This window comes from Cervus canadensis, chromosome 2, assembly GCF_019320065.1.
Source record: "Cervus canadensis isolate Bull #8, Minnesota chromosome 2, ASM1932006v1, whole genome shotgun sequence".
Lineage (NCBI taxonomy): Eukaryota > Metazoa > Chordata > Mammalia > Artiodactyla > Cervidae > Cervus > Cervus canadensis.
This window is the reverse complement of record NC_057387.1, coordinates 112,483,355-112,506,585: the sequence shown is the minus strand read 5'-3', so window position 1 is coordinate 112,506,585 and position 23,231 is coordinate 112,483,355. Positions and strand designations below refer to the sequence as shown.

Below are 23,231 nucleotides of genomic sequence, written 5' to 3'. Positions count from 1 at the left end.
TCCAAAGGCCTCGAGTACCCTGTGGGACAGCACAGGGCATGTCTGGACTTCATTGCCAAGACAGCAGCTCTGCCCTCCAAGGTCTCAGCAAGGAGTCCAGGTGCGTGTATGTGTATGTGCACGCACCTGTCTGTCTGTGTTTGCTGTATGCAGCGGCCACTGAGGCTCGTGCTGCAGGGCACTGCACCAAGGTCACCTCGAGGGGCCAGCAAGTTGAGGACAGGCTGGCATTTCTGGAGCTCATGCCTTTCTGGTGGGCTCAGGAACAGAAGTCAAGAGTGGTGTGACAAGGTTCAGGGTCCACCACGTTCTGGCACAGACCCCACTCTCCAGAACCCTGTCTGGAGGTGGCACGGCGTCTGCGTGGCCTCTCACCCATGAACAGCTCCATCCAGCTGACCCAGGTACCAGCTGTCCCCCACAAGCCATGCTTCTGGAGCCTCCGGGTGGTGAGCAGGTGACTTGCAGCTCCCCAGCCGGAAACCCTTTACCTGGGTGTCACCCCAGCTCCTACTGATGCCTGCGGACACAGTAAGGAGGCCAGCAGGAGGGGAGGGGGACTTCCTGCCCCCCGTGGAGCGTGTCTGCATCACCCCCCTGCCCGCCCAGACCAGAGCCCGACCACAGATCGTGGCCTTCATGGGGCCTCTGCCCCAGGGCTCCCTCCTTACCTGTACGCACAGGCGTTGCATCCTCACCCTCGCCCAGCCACACGTACCGGGCTGCAGGGGGCAGGACAGCTGCCATGGAATTCGTCATCAGGGAAACCAAAGGCATGCAGAGCAGACTGTGGCCCACCAGGAGACAAACCTAAGTGGGCATGGAGGTCGTGTCCAGGGGAAGCAAGGAATTCCACCCGGGAAGGCTCTGCAGGGCTGGCCCTGGCTGGCCCTGACCTCAGACCACGGGGGTAGGACACAGGATGGGTGACTGACAGGGTGGGGGTAGCAGACGGGCACATGGAGGGGCTGAGGCCAACCTCGCCAGCTTTCCCAGACCTGGGCCCACTGAACACGCTCAACCACACCAGTACTGGCAGTTCTAGAAAGTCCTACGGTCACGCACAGCCTAACATGCCTCACATCCCTGCTGGTCCCCTTTAAAGTGACGCGATTGTTATTTTTGCAACTGGTTCCAAGTTTCTCAGGCCGTGCTCAGGCTGCGGTGTAGAGAAAAGAGACGGAAGACGGGGGCTGCAGGGACGTCTTTATTGTTCCTGGGAGCGGAGCAGTATACACAGCCACACTGCAGTCACTGAGCTCGTTAAAGACATCTCAATAAATAAAACAAATAAGCAACATATACACTGAAACAGAAAATATTAAAAAAAAAAAATGATTAGCTGAGCGAATCATGGAGGAAGAGAAAAGGAGAGGTGAGAATTCCAGGCTAACTTGAGACACTCATGCAGAGGCTGGGGCAGGGGGTGGGGGGTGTAGCTCAAGGTTCCTTTGCTAAGAGCCTTGGTCCAGTTGAAACAGAATGTACAGGAAGGCATTTCTGGTTTATTTTTTTAAAAAATATACACTAAAAAAAAAGGCACTTAGAGGGAAATACAAAATCAAAATCCTCGTAAATGTGTTCCTGAATTCAGCGATTTTCAGAATCAATCCCCGCCCCCTCAAAAAATAAAAATAAAAAAAATAGAACCCAGGGCTGGGTCTGTGAACACTCTCAAACAGCGGCGAGAATAGCGCCGTGAGCTATCCGGCGAGATGGACCCTGAGCGCCGCTTCCTCGGCGGGGGCGTCTCTGGGGCGTCTGGGGGCGGAGGCCGCGCGGTCCGGGGGGCTGCCGCTGGGCCCTTGTCTGGACGCCGCCATGCGGGAGCGCCGAGATGACGGGGCGGGGGCGCTTCCTGGAGGTCGTTCAGGTTTCAGAAGTTGCAGACTCGGACGTTCCCCAATGCCAGCTGCACTCAGCCCCGCAGGAGACTCTGGAAGACAAGGTACAGGGAGGCTGAGAAGCTGCTGCAGCCCTCGAGTCCGGGGCCGCGTGGCCGTTTCACCCCCCGTGGGCCCCCCGACTGGCCGTGACAGGTGCGAGCTGCTCTGATACCTGCCTGCCCCCACCCTCCCGGCAGGAGCTGGACAGGGGGCCACTGCCTGCTGGCCGCTACCCCCAGGGACCCAGGCCCGCCCGGAGGGCTCCCTCTCTCCCCACCTCCACCCTCTGCAGCCACTCCCAGACCCCCAGGGCCGGATGCCCTGCCTCCCGCGCCCACCAGAGCCCCGTCCCCACGGGGCCGCAGGCCGCTGCCGCCTGCGGAGGAGCCGCCCCCAGGCGGGCTCCCGTGGAGAAAGCAGTCCCCACCCTGGAAGGGGAAGGGGGTCGGGATGAGGTGACTGTTGGGGCTTCAGGGTCAAGGTGAGGGCAAAGCCGGCCGTGGAAGGGGGAGAGTGAGGATGCAGAGCAACGGGGCCACCGTGGGGTCGGGGCTGGCAAGGGCAGACGATTGTTTAAACCCGAGCTTTTTAAAAATGCGCTTATTTACTTACGCTGCTTAGGTCTTAGCTGCAGCACAAGGGCTCAGCAGCTGTGGTGGGTGGGCTTAGTTGCCCTGTGGCGTGGGGGACCTTAGTTCCCCGACCAGGGACTGAACCTGAGTCCCCCGCATTGCAAGACCGATTCTAAACCAGTGGGGACCACCGGGTCAGTCCCTAACCTGTGCTTTTGAAGTAACCATACATTCACAGGCAGTTGCAAAAAAAATGTATAGGGAGGTGCTATATACATCTCACTGGGTTCCCCCACTATTCTCACCTTGCACTAGTCAAGTGAGGCATCCCAACCAGAAAAGGGGCCTGGGTGTGGCTGGAGGGCTGACTCACACTTCACTCGTGCGTGTGTGTGTGTGTGTGTGCGTGCGTGTGTGTGTGTGGCCTGACCCCGCTGGGCAGTGGGCAGCAGCAGCAGGGACGTGCCCCGCCCTCCCGCGCAGCCTCACGCTGAGGCCCTGCAGCTCAGGGGGCTCTAGGACCCTTGAGGGTACCCGGACAAACCCCCGTGAGCGTGAAGACCCTGCCTCCCTGAACCCCAGCGCCTGGAGACACACACGCACTCCTTTTTCCAAGTTCTGAGCACTCCAAATATGTCAGCCGTTTAAAGTGGTCCTGGGCAGAAAGTCAAAGGCTGCTCTCTCGGAGAATGTGGTTGTAATTAGATAATTAATAAGGGGGGCAGCTAGAGAAAGCTAAATGGAAGCCTTCCTCCGCGGGAGGAAGTCATTACAACAGGTTTTGATATATGAGCCTCGCCAGCCCTCCAAGGGGAAACGGCATCATCCGTGGAAGCCAGGACGGCAGGGCCGCCCCGAGCAGTGTGGGTTTTGGGGTTCGCTCCACATGCCCGGGAGGCCCGGGCAGGAGCCGGTGGCAGGTTCATTAGTCTTCCTGACTGAGGGCCTCCGGGCCGGCCCCTTGATGTCACCCTGACCCTGGCGTGTCTGCTGACGTGGGCGGTGCTCTCGGCCACAAATGTGAGACAGCTGGGGCCCTGACTGCCTCCTGCGTGGGACAGCCACCTGAAGCCGTGTGCATGCGTCCAGTGCACTGCTTGGCCGGTCTCAGTCTGCCGGGTCCAGAAGGGGGCAGGGGGAGAGGCCGGGGGCGGCTGTGCTGAGAGCGTGGGCGCCCTTCTCTCTCACCAGGCCAGACCACCGGGCACTGAGAGGCAGTGGAGGGTCTTACTCCAGTCTGTGTCCCGAGGGCCGGCCCCGGGGAGGGGTGTGCCCAAAGGTCTCCAGAAATAGAGGCGGGTAGGCTTAAAGGGGAAGCGCTCATCCTAGGGCCTTCCGTTCATTCACGGATCCCCCCCCCCGCCCCCGCCCCGTCCCTCCATCCACGTTCCCTTCCTTCCTCCCCCCTCCCTCCTTTCCTTTCTTCATTTCTTCCTTCTTTCTATCCACCCGTCAATCCATCATCCATCCACCCACCATCCATCCATCCTTCCATCCACCATCCAGCCACCCATGCAGCCACCCATCCATTCATCAATCATTCATCCATCCATCTATCCATCCAACCACCTATCCATCATCTTTCCATCCACACATCCACCCACCATCCATCCACCCAGTCATCCATCCATCCAGTCATCCATCCATCCAACAAGTCATCCATCCATCCACCATCCATCATCCATCATCCTTCCCTCCTCCCTTTCATCCACTCTCCCTTCCATCTATCCCCCATCCACTCTTCCATCATCCACCCTTCCACCCATCCATCCATCCACCTGTCCATCTATCCATCCACCTTTCCAATAGGCACTGAGCACCTTTCATGTGCCAGGAATGCTGCTAGTTGTTTAAAAAGCCCAGGCATGGATCCGAGAAGTCCATCAGGGGAGGAGAAACGTGCTGATAAACAACTAGAGCTCAGGGTAGACAATGGCAACTTTTTTAGAGGAAGTACAGCTAAGACTCTGCAACCAGAAAGAAAGGGACAAAATACCTTGACTTTCATTGGGGCTGCCAGTGGGACACTGAAGGCTAGAAGTGAGGGTCAGGAGGCCAGAAGCTTCTCCCCGAAGTCAGGGGCTGTGGCTGTGGGCCGCAGCACAGAGCAGATGTCCAGGGCGCTGCCCCAGCTCCCACTGCCCCTTCCATGTGAAAAGTAGAGGCACCTTCACCTCTATAGACCCCCGCATCCACGGAAGGGGCCAAGCTGCTCTTTCTGCCACAACTCTTCCCTCCTCCCACTCGCTGCGCCTAAAACAAAGACCCTCAACCCCTGGGCTCCCACGGACACTGGGGTGGGGGTGGGGGTGGGGAGGGTGCCAGGGGAGACGAGCAGCAATGGGCCCAGTGGTGGAGAAGCTGACAGCTGCCCCCCACCCTGGCGGGTCTCACCCAGTCTGCACAGGTCTGTCCATCTGCCTCTGGGGCATCTGTCTAGCACTGTCCTTCAGCTGGGCCCTCCGGCCCCTCACCAAGCCTGGACCCAGCCTCCTGATCATCTGAACACAGCTCCCAAGAGTGGTTTGGAGGGAGAGAACCAACAAAATACGCCATCAATATGGGTAGAAAACAAATGACAATTCACAACAGGGGACTGAGGGCCACAGAGCGGAAACGGCCTTGCTGAGCACTACTCACACACACATGTGCACACACACACACTCACACACACACGCGCGCGCGCACACACACACATGTGCACCTGCACACACACGGCCCCGTGAACAGGGACCAAACCCTCAAACAAGCGGAAATTATCATCTCAGGAGAAGCCATAGGAGTGCGTGAGGATGAAACAGGGACACTCTGCTTTGAAAGAGAAGGAGCAACAGGAGACGAGGGAAGAGGTCCAGGAAATCACGGAAAGAATAGAAGCAAAATAGCAACACAGACACGGACGAGAAACCGTTCCTAAACTGGAGACTGACCTCTAACGTCGCCCAGCATCTGAGCCAAAAGACAAGGCATGTGCAAAAGAGGGAGCAGACGCAATCACACACGAGATCCAGAGGGGAGGGTCCCGGCGCTCAGGAAAGACCAGGGGCTTCAGATTGGAAGGAACATCCAGCTCTGGAAAGGACACCCAACGAGACAAGCAACCGAGCCACAGCACACAGAAAGTTCTGGATCCTAAGACTGGAGAGAAACTCCCACAGGCCTCCAGCAGAAGCAGGGAGACCTGGCCGGCCTGGGGTGACGGCCCCGTGCTCACACCACTGGCTAACTGACCATTGCAGGACACCCAGAGATTCAACGGAGAAGGGTGGTGTCCCTGGAGCACTGCTCCCCGAGAATCCACAGACCCCCAGGAAGGAAAAGAAACGTGAGGCTCTGAAGTCCTCAGAAAGTGCCCCTCTCCAATGCCACTTCCGGGAAACACTGCTAGAAAACACCTCCCATCCAGATGAAAAGCAGTCTGGGCTCTGTCTCCGCAGGCACGACGACATCTGATCTAAGGGTCTCCCCACCGCACACCAGACAAACACATAAGACGCTGTGCTCAACGCTCTTGTAGTCCTGAGAGGGCCGGGCACAGTCTTTTCTCCAGCCAGGTCCCTAGGGTCTAGTGTGGCAACTGGCATACAGTAGGGGCTCAATAAATACCTGCTGAAAGATGGACTCCAATGAAGAAATCAGACCCACAGCAGAGGAGACGGTCATCCAGGTGCGGTGCTGTTCATTTGCTCAGTCATGTCCGACTCTTTGTGACCCCAAGAACCGCAGCACGCCAGGCCTCCCTGTCCATCACCAACTCCTGGAATCCACCCAAACCCATGTCCATTGAGTCAGTGATGCCATCCAACCATTTCATCCTCTGTCGTCCTCTTCTCCTCCTGCCTTCAATCTTTCTGGTATCAGGGTCTTTTCCAATGAGTCTGTTCTTCGCAGCAGGTGGTCAAAGGATTGGAGTTTCAGCTTCAGCATCAGTCCTTCCGATGAATATTCAGGCTTGATTTCCTTTAGGATGGACTGGTTGGATCTCCTTCCTGTCCAAGAGATTCTCAAGAGTCTTCTCCAACACCACAGTTTGAAAGCCCAGGTGTATCGGTCCCTCGGGTGTGACATTCCGGGTTCCCTGCAGCGCCCCCCCAACATAAAGCACTCGGACTCCTGAGCATCCTAAGTGTCTCTCCTCAAGGCCAGCAGTGGTGGCACCAGCACACGAAGCCTGTGAGAAGTGCAGAGGGCAGGCCTCGCCCCGAACCAAGGACTCGGCACCTGCACTCAGGCAGAATCGCTGTTCTTTGGCGAGCTCCTCGGGCAGGGAGAAGTGGGTGGGGATGCCCAGCCCGTATCACCTCCATCCCTGTTCAGAGATTAGACCGCAATTGGGATGGGCAGAGACATGCAAGGGGCACACGGCTGCGTGGAGAGCAAGAACTTGGGCATCGTGATGCTCCCTGTTGGGCGCGGGACCCACCGTGGGCAGCCAGGCCTCGAGGTCATGCCCACCGCTGAAATCCTGCCAGAGAGTTCCAGACACAGAGACCCCCGGGGCCCAGCCGCGACACCCAGTGGGCACAGCCATGCAGCCAACCCGCGTCCGGCTGTGATTGTACCTCGATGATCACTCCCCTGAACGGGCGGGCAGCAGGGGTGCCAGTGACAGGCCCCCGGGGGGTCTGAGGGTCACCCACTCAGCTGCCCAGGTTCTCTTCCTCCCGCTGGGTAAGGCCTCTAAGAGACCATGGGGCCCTGGGTGCAGCAGGCTCTGGCCCGACGGGGATGCGCGGTGTCAGCAGGAGGCCAGAACAAAGCTCAGCCCCAGGGTGGCATGCCTGCCCCGAGGCCGTCTCTGTGACACGTTTCCAGGGGTGAGAGGAGATGGGGCTCTGCTTCCACTGGAGAGAATGGGAAGCCAGGGATTCAGGCATCACGCTCCGATCAGGCCTGGCTAACGGCAAAGCGGGCAGGTGGTAAACAGCACCACCCCTTTGGGTCATCGGAGAGGCCGGGGGTCCAGCGAGGGTGGCTCAGAGGCGGGGCATCCTGCCCATTCGGGCCCCTCTTCCCTGCGACCTCTGGGCACCTGTCCTGGCTGGAAGGCCAGAGGGGCAGAAGAGTAGAGAAACAGCCATGGGAACGACAGAACGGACCTGATCCCGCGACTGCTTGGGAACCCACGCCTAGCAGGGCAGGAGCGGGCCGGAAGCCACTCTCTGCAGGCCCCACCCTCGATTTTCAGACACATTCCCATGAGGTGACGGTGGGCCAAGGAAGGACAAAAGTAAAGCCCACTTCCTCTTCCAGCAAATGGAGATCAAAAAGCACCTGGCCTATGAGAACGCTGCACTGTGTCCAGCTTCCCCTGGATGCACCTCGGTCCCTCTCCTAGTCCTCCCTACCCTCGAAGGGGCTGCAAGTGGTCCCCGAACCAGGCAGTGGCTTTAAGAGGCAGGACGCCCCGGTCTCTCTCTGCAGGCCCCTGGGCACTCTGTCAGAGGCCGCGGCCATGTGAGTCTCCTTAGCCCAGTGATCAGCCAGGAGGCGGCATATGGGGCCAGAGGTAAGACCCAAAGTTTCTCTGCCGGCAGCCGACCCATCCCCTCTGGACAGGCTTGCTCACCTCAGAATGGCTGGGTTGGCGGGATGCCCTGACCACACCTCAAAGCGCTTAGGACTCCTGGCGGGGGGGCCGGGCTCCTGCTCCTCCACAGAGATGCTCGGGCCCTGAGCACTCTGCTCAGCGCTGCTGGGACTGCAAAAATTCCAGGGGCAGTGTGTCCAGCTCCAGGGTGACCCTCAGGACCGCTGCTCCGACCCCGGCACAGGCTGTGGGCTCCAAAGGGACCGTGCCCATCTCTGCTGGTGGCCTCGGACCCCCCGGGGGTTCTCTGTCCCCTCTGCCTCCCAGACAAGTCCCCAGCTTGCAGACCCCATTTGCCTGGGGCCCCTGCCCTGTTCAGGGTCTGGGGTCATTGGGAGGGTGAAGGTGGGTGAGGACCCCTCTCTCCAAACTCCGGGACTCAGACGACTGAGCCCAGCCCGTCCACCACCCGTGAGAAAGAGGATCCCCCTTTGGAACGGCCGTATTTATGATGCCAGGGCACTTCTATGGCTCCCTGGGGGCTTGCAGGCAAGCTGTTGGCCTTGCTCCTGCAGGAAGCGAGAACTTCACATCCACTTAGAACCAGAGCTTGCGTATGCTCTCTCTCTGTCTCTCCCCCTCATCCTCTCCCTGGACTTGGCCTCAGTGACTCAGGCTGACTGTGTCTGGAGTGGCCTGTCTGCCAAGGGGAGATCGCCCTGAGAACAGGCTGGGGAGGGGGCGAGCTTGCTTCTGGGCGCCCCGGGAGCTCCCTCCCGCTGGCTGCTCCCCAGCGTCCAGGCCTGGAGAGGCCCGCCCTGTAGAGCCCACCCTGGCAGCCTGCGCCTCCGCAGGGCCAGCCCAGCTCCCCCGGGAGCTGCAGCAGGAAGGCCCCGGGTCCCCGCCAACCCACCCTCAGCGCTACCCCGTGCAGCCTGCCTCCGAGGGAGGCCGTCCCATTTCTTCTCCATGAGTCATGAGACGCTGCCGAGGGTCCTCCCACGTTTCAGAGACAGAGAGAGAGTTAAGTCAGCAGACAAGGAGGGCGCAGTCTCTTCCTGGTACACGGCCTCCAGACCTGGAACTACTTTAACCAGTAAACCAGCATTTCTTCAGATGCCACTGCATCTGGCTTCCGGATAAAATTCACAAGTGGAAGAGAGGGGAGCAGACTCCTACCCTGCAGGCGCCCCATTTCAGCCTGGAGGTGCAGCAAGTGCCTTTAGAGACGGCTGTCCAGGGGCATCATTTCAGAGAGGACCAGAGGGAGCCTGGGGGTGACTTACCCCAGGTCACCAGGCGGGTGTGGAATCACCCACAGAACTCGGGTCAGCTAAGCCCTGGGTCAGAAACCCTCCCCCACCCACAGCCAACTTCATTCCCACGACACCCTTCACTCGGGTCCAGACCTGGGGGCACCGACTTAATAAACATCTTTAAGTGTTTGACAAATGAGTGTGTGGAAACACAAGGGTCCTAGTGACGGTGGCACCAGCTCGAGAGAACACCAACTGAAGGTCTTCTGACGTCAGGTGTCCTGCTGACACTGGTGTGTGATGGTCCCTGCTTCCAACCAGCTCACAGTTCGCTTGGGGACAGACAGACATTATTATCACAAACTGCAGTGTGTTCTAATGCAGGTATAATAAAAGTACATAAAGGTCTCCGATTGTTTCAGTGAAAATCACTCAGTCATTTCCGACTCTTTGCAACTCCATAGACTGTAACCCGCCAGACTCCTCTGTCCATGGAGTTCTCCAGGCAAGAAAACTGGAGTGGGTTGCCATGCCTTCCTCCAGGGGATCTTCCTGACCTGGGGATCCCATGGACAGAGGAGCCTGCTGGGCTACAGTCCACGGGGTCGCAAAGAGTTGGACACGACTGAAGTCACTGAACACGCATGCACATAAATGCTATAATAGAAGTAAACCTATACAGACACATAGAAAAAGCACAGAGAAAGCAAAGGTTAAGTTTCCAGGCTTTGGGGAGCTCTTCACAGTCAAGGGCTGGCGCTGGGTCTTCAGGAAGCCTGGTCTTGGGCGGGAAGGGGGAGGGTCTTGTGGGCGAAGGGGAGGGTATACAGGCACAGACAGGTGGGCTGGAGGGAGGGGAAGACTTGGGGTGATGGAAAGGCAGCTCTGGGGGTCAGAGGTGGGCAGGACCCCACGGGGCAGCGGGGAGTGAGTAGACAGGGGAGGAGCGCCCTGCAAGACAAGTTGGGCGTTCCAGATATTACAGTGGGGAGGCCCCAAGGAGGCCTGGTGGGAAGGAGCCTGGCAGGGCCCATGCTGCCGTCCAGGAGGAAAGGGTCAAGGACTCTGGGGAGACCCAGCAGCTGCAGAGAGTCAGCCAGAGGTGAGGCGGCCGGGGCTACAATGCGGGCCCCAGGAGGGGCCGTGATCCCAGGCACTAAACGGGGGTCACGGGAGAAGGCGCCTTTGTGGGAAACAAGACTAGGTCTGGTCTGTGAGCAGCAGCTGGTCTCAGGACTCCCTGAAGCTCAAGTACAGCCAGCAGGATGTGCGGCTCCGGCCCCAGGAGAGGGCTGGGGGCCCAGACTTGGGAGCAAGACCCTCCCCTTGGAAGTGATGAGGGCACCTTGCTTTGCCAGGATTTGAACCCAGGCCTCTGGATCCCAAACCAGGCGCCTTGCTCCATCCCTGGGCACCCTGTCAGGGACAGAACCAGGGGACACAGGCCATTAGGGTCACATGTTCAGGGAACAGGTGGGGCTGAGCTTGAATCTTCTGCAAGAAATCTTCTCAAGAAGACTCTTTGAGTCCCTTGGACTGCAAAGAGATCCAATCAGTCCACCCTAAAGGAAATCAGTCCTGACTATGCATTGGAAGGACTCATGCTGAAGCTGAAGCTCCAATACTTTGGCCACCTGATGCGAAGAACTGACTCATTGGAAAAGACCCTCATACCAGAAAGATTGAAGGCAGGAGGAGAAGGGGACGACAGAGGATGAGATGGTTGGATGGCATCACTGACTCAATGGACATTGAGTCTGAGTAGGCTCCGGGAGCTGGGGATGGACAGGGAAGCCTGGCGTGCTGCAGTCCATGGGGTCGCAGAGTCGGACAGGACTGAGCGACTGAACAAGTGTGCGCAGCTGGCCAGCAGTGCCCCCTCCTGGCGGGAGGACCGCATTGCAGCAGAGAGCTTAGATTTTCACCGGGCCCTTGGGGTCCCCAGGTGAGCCGGGCTGGCTGGGAGCAGCCTTCTGAACGCTGGAAGGAACGGGGCGTGCCAGGAGCTGGCTCTCCATACGCAGTTCTGCCCTCGGTCCCACATCTTCCACGTAAACACACCGTGTGAACAGCTGGGGTCAGAGCAGAGGCGCCAGAGCTGGGAAGGAAACCGAGACCCCTGCTGTTTGAAGAGGCGTACGCCCCGTCCCTTTCGGGGGAGCACAGCCTGGAAAACGCTAAAGAACGTTTCCCATGAATGATGAAAATGGGGGACAGAAAACTGTTTCCAGGAACACGTAGGCTGTGATGACGACCTCTACCTGACTACTGCCAGCCTTCAGTTACCAAATGAATCTCAGAAATGCAGGAAATTTTTAAAATGCAAAATGGTTTACAGAAATAACTGCACCTAAATCTATTTTACTGGGCACTCTTTCTTCCAAGCACCAAGAAAAAACCTGCCACCTTTGAAATATTATGTGCATAGGTGTGCAAACCCAGGAAAAAACAAAACCTTGGTAAGCGGCAAAAGACTCATATGTGACCGGGTCCCCAGTTGGCCCCGTCTCTGGGAGCCCTGAGTCTGGCGATTGGTGTGGACAAACCAACAGGTTACAGGGGTTCCTGGCAGGAGGGTGTCCTTCTGCGCACACGGATACCCCAGGTTGCTGGGGTGCAGCCGGGGGTTTGGCCAACCCACCCCTTCTGCTTCCCAAGCTCTGGACTCAGCTGCTTTGAGCCCATTTCCTATTCTCAAGCTTTAGCACCACCTGAATACAACTGATCTCTGCTGGGAAACATCATACTTAGAAATCGATCAGGGATTTCCCTGGTAATCCTATGGTTAAGATACCTCGCTTCCACTGCAGGGACCAGGGGGCACAGGTTCAACCCCTGGTCGAGGAACTAAGATCCTGCATGCCTCTGGGCACAGCCATAAAAGAGAGAGAGAAAAACAGGACAGAAATGAACCGGCCCTCACTTAAGCGTGAAAGGCCCTCAGGTGTTTGGGTAAGGTCAGCTCAGAGAAGCAGGGCAGGGTGAATAAATGACCCCGGCCCGGCCCGGCTGGGCGGCTGTGAGCGGTGGAGGCCAGGCCTGGGGTCCCGAGGACAGGTGTGCATGATGACAGCCCCTCCTGCAGAGCCCGGTCCCCTGCCCCCGGTGGTCACTGACTCTGACCGAAAGACACCTGATGGGCCTGCAGGACTGGCATTCATTGTCTCAGGGCAAATGCAGAGAGGCAGGGCAGCACAGATGCTGAGAACTGGGGGTTCTGGGCTGGCCGCTCTTCCCAGGCAGCCCCCAGTCCCCCAGCAAGAGGGTGACCCCAGGCCCGTGGCTCCCACCCTGTCTTATCCCTTGGCCTCCACATGCTGCTCATGACCATGGCCTCCTGCTGGCGGGGGAAGCGGACACCCTCGCTTGTACAGACACTCGAGTTCCTGGCAGCAAGGAAGTGGGGTCCTCGGGGCGTTAACAGGGGGCTCTGCTGTCAGCTGAGCAGGACCGGCCGGGGGTCCCAGCCCTCCAGATACGTGTGTATGTGTATGATTGTGTCTGACTCTTTGCGACTATACAGTCCATGGAGTTCTCCAGGCCAGAATACTGGAGTGGGTAACCTATCCCTTCTCCAGGGGATCTTCCCAACCAGTGATTGAACCCAGATCTCCCGCATTGCGGGCGGATTCTTCACCAGCTGAGCCACCAGGGAAGCCCAAGAATACTGGAGTGGGTAGCCTTTCCCTTCTCCAGGGGATCTTCCCAACCCAGGAGTTGAACGGGTGTCTCCTGCATTGTAGGTAGATTCTTTACCAGCTGAGCTATCAGTCACGGTTACTCTGCTGATCGTCAAAGAACCTGGAGCTGGTGCTGCCTCTGGGAAATGTGTTAGATAATTTCTCCAAAACAAAGTCATCCATCACTCTCCTTCCAACCAAGAGCACAATTCCCAACGATTAGGATTTGAGATTCAAACTTCTAATTTCACAATACACAAATTTAAGGGCTCTTTTGTCTGCTGAACAGACAAAAGTCCACTGAACCTAGAAGGACTTGTGCGAGTGGGCGGCAGACTCTTTAAACTGCATGACCTGCAGACAGTGTTGCTTTCCAGTGTAACCTTAACTTGCTTAGCTTGGTTTAAGATTGAGTAGAAAACGGTGCTTCAGTAACCGGCTTTAGGTCCAGTTGCCATTGCCACGTTGCTGCGGGGACCCATTTCCTGTCTCACGGCTGGCTGCCCCATTCCGACTACAGAAAAATCTGAGCAGCTGGCCAGTTTCCCTCTTGTTCTCCCTCCCCCAATTTTGTTTTCATGTAAACGACAAATAAATGACTTGACTTCCCCCCCAAAAAAAATAAATAAATAAAAATTAAACTGCATGACTGCTGATTTACCACGTTGTGTTAATTTCAGTTGGACAGCAAAGTGATTCAGTGATACACAGATATATTCATTCTTTCTCAGATTCTCTTCCATTATAGGGTCTTACAAGATATTGATTATAGTTCCCTGCGCTAGACAGTGGGTCCTTGTTGATTTCGTATTTCACGTGTACATGTTACTATGTGCCTGTGTGTATCTGTTAATCCCAAACTCCCAATTTACCCCTGCCCGACTTTCCCCTTTGGTAACCAGAAGGTTGTTGTCCATGTCTATGAGTCTGCTTCTCTTTTGGAACTAAGTTCATTTGTATCATTTTTTTTTTTCAGATTCCACAGTAAGTGCTATCATGTGGTACTAGTCTTTGTCTGACTTACTTCCCTGAGTGGGAGACTCTTACCAGGCCACTGGTAACTGCCCGCTGCTGACTGTCACTGAGGGGCTGAGCAGCCCGGTCTGGGAAGGGTGGGTTCTGGGGGACCAATGCCGGGCAGGGGGCCTTCTTGGCCTTGGCTGCCACGAGATAGATCTGGGTCACGCCCTTGTCCAGGACAGCTCACGGCCCCTGGGGCCAAGGATGGAGACACAGAAATATGCTCATTATTGCTCAATTTTAAAAAATTCAATTTTCCTGGACTGAAATCCCACATTTATAAATTACAGAAGACTCAAATCCTACGGAATAGACTGTGTTTTTAAAATATTTTGGAATAGGAAAAAAAGAAAACCCCGAATTATTCTGTATTTTCCTACCCAGCGTCTTTCCACAGAAAGTGACAGGAATGAGAAGTGACCACTGGGTACACACGCTTCTGCCATCAGACCTCAGCGGTATGGCCTGTCCTAGGCTGCGGGGTGACCCCAGGGGGCCCCTCTTCTTTAAAGGCTTCGTGGAACGGCTGGCTCTTCGGAACCTCTTCCTAAGCTGAGGGCTGTTGCAGTGAAGCATTTGAAAACAAACAAAACCCCTCCCTGGGTGCCCTGATGTTGGGGGGGCGGCGCTGACCTCTGCCCGGGGGTGTGACCAGGCCTGACCAGGGGACATCCTGCAAGGCCGGGGCGGGGGGGGGTCTGTGAGCCTGCAGCCTGGTCCTGTCTCTCTCATCTATAAAACGGGCTGGTCCTATCTGCCCAGGTGAGTGCACACCTGCTGTATGACAGATGCCCGCTTTGTGTCTGCGGGGAACGTTAATGAATGAGCCGGCTGGCATTCCAGGAACCGAACCCGGTTTTGGGTCACACACACCGGCTCCCCCGGATTCGGAATGACCGTATGGCATGGGCTGAGCAACTCGAGGGGCCTGATTGGATGGTACAAACACAAAAACGTTCCTCTGAAATGCAACCGCTTATAGCAAGGATCTGTCGTGCACAGAGCGTGTGTGGGGCCCTGCTGTAGACCCAGCGGCTGGAGTGGACAGGGGCAGGGAGCAGGGCCTGGGGGCTTCTAGGCCTTCGGTACTTGGATCATGTGCATTTGTGTGTACACACACGCCACCACAGTCCACCTACCTATGTATATATGCACTGGATACACACATACAAACATCACATACAAATACATACACATACCGCCACACTCCTCTCTGAGAGGGCTCACCTCTGTCCCCAGTTTGCTGCTGACTTAATGGTTTGGGGGTTGAGATCATGCACTCACGTTGCTCCTAATGGCCCACCGCACAAATGTTGGCAGGAATTCAGGGCCGGCTTCAATCAGACTCTGCCACTCTCCTGAGCCTGATGGCTCAGGGTGCCTCCACGGCACCTCCACTGAGGCCAGGAGCCCTGGGGTGATCGGGCGTGGACAACAGATGGAGAAGAGACAACTCTGCATCCTGGAGTCTGCCCAAGGAGGACACAGGATGCCCTCTTCTTAAAAGTACCTTTCTGATCACTCATGCTAACACTTCCCATCTCTTCCTTTCTGGTCAAGTCAGCCTGACAGTCACTCGTGGAAATCACAGATGTCCACATGCCACACAGACCTGTGTACTCCCCAAATATTCCTCTGTAGTCTTTCATTGATTGCAACTGTATTCCTGAGTTTGCAAGCTGGAAAAGACCACTTTTATCAGAATGGCAGCAATGCCAAGACCCAGAGATAGGGGATGAGACTGCAGAGTTAGGGTCAAAGCAGAGTAGGTGAATCTCTCAAAGCGTGATCTCATGTTTCTGAACAAAACAAAGGCTACTGCTCCTTAAAGGGAATCACCCTTCCATAGTCAGCCCACTGTTAACGTGTTTATTTACCATTCGGACTCCAGCCTAATATCTTACAGTCATTTCTTTTGCCGAGACAGACCCATGAATAAGGAAAGCTGTGTGTATGTCAGTGTTTATAAAGGAATTCAGCTTCTACTTTGAGTCTTAGACCCAGCAATCCACCTTTCCCTCTAGACGCTCTTTAATCAAGCTTTGTCAATAAATAGATGCAATGCAGATGTTCTGTGCAGTTTTAAAGAATTCAGGTTGAATCCACTTTAAAATAACACTACCCAGCCATCACGTACAGAGGAGGGAAGTTAAGAGACTGAAGAAAGCTTTAACAAAACCTGAAATGGAGGCAGGATTCTGAAAATCAGTGAATACACCTTGAACCAGAAACAAGAATTTGAATAATGCTTAGGGAAAGCACAGAAAGACTGAAACACTTTCAACACCTAACAGGAGTTACTTCAGGAAAGCTGGGGTCTCACCTTCAGTAAACAAACAAAGGAAGTCATGGTTACACTCTGAAAAAGTTTTATGATTTGTGAAGAACTTGAGTGAAAAGTGCCCTTAGAAATGGAGCTGCCCTCCCAAATGAATCTGAAATGAGTTCATTTAGACAGTTTTCCCAAGCACACACCCACTTCACAAAGTGCAGTGAACACGTCTAAGGCTCCAGGACCCGAGAGAGACCGACCCCTACGTTGTCGGACTGTCCTCCCTCGTGTCACAGGCGGGTCCGGTCGGGGCAAGGATGGTGAGGCTGCAGCCACAGATGAGTACCACTTTTCCTGGGGCGGTGCCGGGTCCTCTGTCTGGTCTTCCTGCTCCCCCAGGCTGGCTGGGGCTCGACGCCACACGGCCACTCAGGACTCAAGCTGGTAGAGTCTCCGCTGTCTCGTGGCTGCCCCGTGGGGGCACGCAGCCCCCCAGCCACTCGGGACAGACCCTAAGCGGTCCACACTGCTTCCTGCACACATCCACGCTGCTCCCACTTCCTCCAGGAGCTCCCCAGCTGGTGCCAGTCACCGGGCCCGGCCCAACCGCAGGGTCCGAGGAGTGGAGCGGGGAGGGCGAGCTTTGGGGGTACCACTGAGTCCACCCCAAGGGCCAAGGCAAGGTTTTAAACAAAGGCTTGTCCAAAACACAAACAGTAATTTGCAGACAGTCACTTGGGAGACCATCTGATCATCTGACTGCACTGTGTGTATGTGTGAGTCACTTAGTCATGTCTGACTCTTTGTGACCCCACAGACTGTAGCCCACTAGGGCTCCTCTGTCCACAGGATTCTCCAGGCAAGAATACTAGAGTGGGTTGTCATTTCCTTCTCCAGGGGATCTTCCTGATCCAGGGATCGAACCCGGGTCTCCTGCATTGCAGGCAGATTCTTTACCATCTGAGATACAGGGAAGTCCCTGATTAAACTACTTTCTCTAAATGTGGGCCTCAGAGTCCTGAAGGTTCACAAGTGGCTGAATCATGCCTATGAAGGCAAAGGTACAAAGAACCAGATACTGGATGAATGTGTGAAAGAATGCAACTTTTAGAAAACAGTCATTGAGGTCAGCCAAGCTGGAATCAAGATTGCCGGGGAAAAATATAAACAACCTCCAATATGCAAATGATACCACCCTCATGGCAGAAAGCAAAGAGGAAGTAAAAAGCCTCTTGATGAAGGTGAAAGAGGAGAGTGAAAAAACTGACTTAAAACTCAACGTTCAAAAAACTAAGATTGTTGCATCTGGTCCCATCATTTCATGGCAAATAGATGGGGAAAAAATGGAAACAGTGACAGACTTTATTTTCTTGGGCTCCAAAATCACTGCAGATGGTGACTGCAGCCATGAAATTAAAAGATGCTTGCTTCTTGGAAGAAAAGCTATGATAAACCTAGACAGAGATATTGCTGACAAAGGTCCATATAGTCAAAGCTATGGTTTTTCACCTGGAGAATACCCAGGGACCGAGGAGCCTGGTGGGCTGTAGTCCATGGGGTCGCAAAGAGTTGGACACGACTGAGCGACCAAGCACAGCACAGCGCATGGTTTTTCCAGTGGTCGTGTATGGATGTGAGGGCTGGACCATAAAGAAGGCTGAGGACCAAGGAATTGATGCTTTCAAATTGAGGTACTGGAGAAGACACTTGAGAGTCCCTTGGACAGCAAGGAGAACAAACCAGTCAATCCTAAAGGAAACCAATCCTAAATAATCATTGGAAGGACTGATGCTGAAGCTGAAGCTCCAATACTTTGGCCCCCTGATGGGAAGAGCCGACTCATTGGAAAAGACCCTGATGCTGGGAAAGACTGAAGGCAGGAGGAGAAGGGGACAACAGAGGGTGAGATGGTTGGATGCATCACCGACTCAATGGACAAGTCTGAGCAAACTCATGGAGACAGTGAAGGAGGGAAGCCTGGCATGCTTCAGTCCTTGGAGTTGCAAAGAGTCAGACATGACTGAGCAACTGAGCAACAACCACCACAATGACAAAGATTGGCCATAATGGCAAAACATCAAGGTAAACACAGTGAAGTAGATAAACCCCACCTTAGTGGGGCCTCATGCACTGACTCACACCCTGTTTGGCTGGGAGGGAGGTGAGGAGGGTTAGTGCTGGGCTCCCAGGTGCCCCCCACTTTCCTCTCCCCCCTCCAGGAGATGGGCCACCTGGCTCTCAGGGTGGGGGCAGGTGTGTGCTGTGACAGCTCCGCCGTTACTTGGGAGGCTCGTCATGGCGGAGGGGACAGCCACCCCTCCGTGATGCCCCAGGGTTTTGTGAAGGCTCCTTGCTGAGCTCGGAAGACAGCTCCACGGGACGCTGCTAACTCATTAATTCCAAATCCAGTATCCCAGGGCTCTGGAGTGCCTCCCCGTTTCTTCCTGGTTGTTGCCCTGGTCGATTCACTCCCAGCTCAACCAGGAGGTGTAGCTGGGCGGCTCACTCGGGATGTCCTCCGTGGTGAAGCTTGTCTGTGCTGGAGACAGAGCTCCCACTGACCCGACATTTGACTCTCCCACCTCCCCTGCCGGCTAGCCCCATTCAGCTCAGGGGCACCTCCCGGAGCCCTGCACAACACAGCAGCCTGGGTGCCGCACACACCCAACATCCCCCTGGCTCCAGAAAACAACCCAAAAGTTAGCTCTCTCACATCCTGAGTGAGCTGAAGTCGGGGTTGGATGAGGGATCACCACGTACACTGTGCTCATCCTCAAAGACCCAGGAACCTGGTGGCATACCCTGGGAAGGAACTTGGGTTCTCTCCCATACCTTGTCCTGGGGACTAGAGAAGCATAAATGAAAGCGTTTCAGTGAACCAAAAGGATGTGGAAGGAAACCAGTTCCTTCCCCCAATATAGTTCAGCCTGAGTTTCAAGAATTTTAATCATTGAGTTGAAGACAGAATTAACACTAAGTAAAGCTGTGACCTTGGATATTTACAGGGCTTTAGAGGTTAATGTCATTTCACTAACAGCTGGGGACTCAGATCCCAGAAGAGGGTCTAGGCAGGTGGGAAGCATGGGGGCCGTTCTGTCAGTCTTTAGAATAAAATTCACAACACAGTGGCTGTCTTAGTGGGGATTTACAAAAGCTAATGGTTTTCCCAATAAGATGTCCAATCAAGCTCTGTCTAGTCAAAGCTATGGTTTTTCCAGTAGTCATGTATTGATGTGAGAGTTGGACCATAAAGAAAGCTGAGCACCAAAGAATTGATGCTTTTGAATTGTGGTGTTGGGGAAGACTCTTGAGAGTCCCTCGAACTGCAAGGAGATCCAACCAGTCCATCATAAAGGAAATCAGTACTGAATATTCATTGGAAGGACTGATGATGAAGCCAAAGTTCCAATCCTTTGGCCACCTGATGTGAAGAACTGACTCATTGGAAAAGACCCTGATGCTGGGAAAGATTGAAGCAGGAGGAAAAGGTGACGACAGAGGATGAGATGGTTGGATGGCATCACCGACTTGATGGACATGAGTTTAAGCAAGCTCCGGGAATTGGTGAAGGACAGGGAAGCCTGGTGTGCTGCAGTCCATGGGGTCACAAAGAGTCAGACACGATTGAGCGACGAACTGAACTGAACTGAAGTTCAGACAGTGAAGATCACAAACATACTTAGAAAATGCAAAATCACCTTGATTTCCTCAGGAAGTGATCCTTCAGTGTTCAGTAACATGCCCTCCGCCTCCCCAGGGCCCCAGGGGGCACTGACGACCTGGTCTGCAGGATTCTCGGAGATCTCCATGGTGAAGTCTCCTCACCACCCTCAAGTTCTTCAAACAGAACTTCACCTGCTGACTGGCACCTACTTACAGGGCAGCCAAGAGGCGCCGCCCCCAGACCCTGACGTCCCTGCTGGGCTGGGGGCTGACACGGTGGACCCTGAAGGCGCCACACAGCCACGGGGGGAGAGTCATCAATAAACCTCCCGCCTGAATTCGTCCCTTGGTCAACTGTGCAAAGTAAACTCAGCTTTTCACCTTCTGTCACTTCACCCAGATGAAGCAGACCCGGCCACGCCAGGCGGCAGGCGTCAGGACCTTGGCAGGGCACCCCGCAGGTCACTGAAGCTTGGGGTGATGAGAGGACACCACGCCCAGAGGGGGGTACCTGCAGCCCTGCAGATAGCCGGGGAGCAAGGCGGGGCTCTGGGGACCAGACCTCACGGGCTCCAAGAAGGAGACGGTGCAGGGTCTCCTGCGGAGACGGAGAAGGGTCTCCCAAAAGGGAGGGTCTGGGCACTGGAGGCATGAGAAGCTGCCCCAAAGCACCCCAAGCATCTCAGGGGTGCAGCTTCATGTGTATCCTAGGCTGTCGTGTCTTTTCTCACGGGGGAAAGAAACTCAGTGGATGACGCCACGGCCCCTCTGCCCCTTTATCCGCCCTGCTCGGGGGAGGTGCATGTGGCGAGGGAAGCCGAGTACTCAGCACAGGCCCCTGGGAGCTGGCTGCAGGGAGCACATCCCCACCCCGCCCCCAGCAGCTCCCCCACCGACACCCCAGCCCCGTGGGGAGGCCCCGCTTGGCCCAACTCTGCTGACACAGGGCTGCGTCTGCCTGACCTCCATCTCAGCCGTCATCTGTAAAAAGCAGGGGCAGCCCACTCCAGGAGGAGCTTCAGAGCCTCGGGGCTAGGGCTGCCCTCACCGGTCAGGCAGCTTCGCAAAGGAAGCTTCCATTGGCTAAGCCCTCCCGCCTCCCCTTCGCCACTGGCCATCTGATGACCTTGCTCATGGCTTGTCCCCAGGCTGGACCTCATGTCTCCCAGGTGGAAGCGGGCACCTAGCTTGAGGTCTCCATGGCCCTGGGGGTCTGCTGATTTTTGAGAATCTCAAGGGAGATGTGAGAGCTCCCTTGCCTGTCCCCATGGGGGCGCGGCTTGTTGTCACTGTTCAGTCCCGCAGTCGTGTCCAACTCTTTGTGATCCTGTGGACTGCAGCCCTCCAGGCCCCTCTGTCCATGGAAATCTCCAGGCAAGGAATACTGAAGCGGGTTGCCGTTCCCTTCTCCAGGGGATCTTCCTGACCCAGTGATTGAATCCGCGTCTCCTGCATTGGCAGGTGGATTCTTCACCACGGAGCCAGCAGGGAAGCCCTAGGGAGCACAGGTAGCATTTGATAAACCTATTTGAAGGCCTGGTTAGAGCTGCAGAATCCTCAATTTTCCCGGAAGATGCTCAGCGCTGAGAGCACACACACATACATCGTTCTTGAGGAGGAGGCTGGTTTAACCAGCAGATTCCTGAAGGGAAGCAAGAGGCTAGAAGGAACCCAGATAAACACTGTGGGATGGGGGAGGCCAGGAGCAGTTGACGCTGTGGATCCAGATGGACTGAAGCCAGACGTGCCGCCCACGGCCCTGGCTTCGCAGAGCGGCCCTTATCGGCCATCGCTTCCTGATGCTTCGCAGATGCACAATCAGAGAAAAGCCGGTTCCGTCCATCTCACAGCCGGGAGACCAGCCACATGCAGCCCTCAGCCATCCACTCCCGAGAGCCGGCGCCCACCGCCCCGGCCCCCCTCTGGAGGCCCCGGGAGCTGGGGTGCCACTGCCCCTCTCCCCCCTTGCATCAGAGCTCCTCCCTGGCCAGGCCTCTAGAAAACTCTTCTGCTCCAGTGCTGAACGGTTTCCCCGCTCTGCCTTCAAAACCCCGGCCTTTTCTTTCTGCTGGAGCGGAAGGCGGGTGCGTAGTAAGGAAGGGCCGGCCTCATTCTGCCCTGTCTCCGTCCTTCCCCTTGGCTCCTGGTTTTTCCCTCCCTATTTCTCCTGTTTAACTCAGGAGAGCCAGCCCAGCCCCTTAGAAATGAGCCACTGCCGGAGGGAGCGGGAGGTGGATTTAGACCCGCAGAGAACTAATGAGGGACGTGGTCACCGTCCATGCTCCCTGGCCTGTGCTCACGGCTCCCCCGCTTCTTGGCGAGGATGGACAGGCACAGGGCGACTTCAGGGGTCGAGGAAGCAACCCCCAGCTCCATCCTCACAGTAAAACAGGATTCTCAGCAATGCCACACTCTCCTCCAAGGGACAGCAGGCATCACAGGCAGAAAATGGAGCCCCAGGAACCCTAGGTCTCTCGAATTAGCAGAAAAACAGATGCTGGAAAGAAAGAATCATCAAAGAGACATTCACATCCATCTCGCCCCAGACCCACCGCCCCTGGGCTGAGTCCCTAGGGGCCACGCTGTCCAGCCCTGTCTGAACACCCTTGGGCTCGGGGTCTGAGGACGGGCAGACTCCTGCACTTGGGGGGCAGCTGCAACCGTCTCAGGTTCTGAGACTTGGACCACACTGGACGGTGCCCTTGGCCCATCACGAGAAGCTCTGCTATTAAACCCCAAGGCCCCTGGACACACATCTCCCTGGGCGCACACCTGGACCGGTCTACCTTTCCCCCCGGCTGTCACCTGCTCTGGCTCTCGGCAGTTGGGACTGTCCCCAGTGCCCCAGTTTCTGAAGGGCTTCTCAGGAAGCATATTCTAATTGCTAAGAGAAGCTCTGTCCTTGGAGAACTCTTAAAACTGAGTTATCACTTCTCAGCGATTCAAGCAGACTCGCTTCCCGAAAGCTCCCTCACACAAAACAAAGTGAATGCGTGAGCTACAAACAAATTTGCTCCTCCCAAGGAGTTCTCATCATGAACTTAAGTGCTTTTACAGGTCATTAGCTCCCTGGCCGAGGGGCTGGAGCAGGGAGGGAGCCGAGCTGGGGTCCTGGGGGCTGCCGCCCCGAAGGCCAATCAGAGTCGGCCTAAGAAGCTCTGAAATCATAATAACATGAGTCAACATTCAGCCAAATGAAATTTGCACATGCTTCTCAGCGCTGTCTGTTTTCTGAGGCCGGGCACCCTGGCACAGGGAGGGCCTTGGGGCTTCTGCGTTTCTGTTTGGGCCACGGCACAAAAGTGGAAAAACGTCCTGATGCGTTTTCCAGCCGTTATCTGGTTTCAGGTCC

The 23,231-nt window shown here is 55.8% G+C and overlaps 1 protein-coding gene across 1 annotated transcript in view; it reads right to left on the bottom strand.

The window, feature by feature from the left end:
- Window positions 1–1,194: 1,194 nt before the first annotated feature.
- Window positions 1,195–23,231, bottom strand: part of TWIST2 (twist family bHLH transcription factor 2) — a 52,089-nt gene continuing 30,052 nt past the window's right edge. Inside the window, exon 2 of the mRNA XM_043462160.1 lies at window positions 1,195–1,936. The gene's annotated coding sequence lies outside the window, so the exon portion shown is untranslated. The remainder of the gene's footprint in view (window positions 1,937–23,231) is intronic.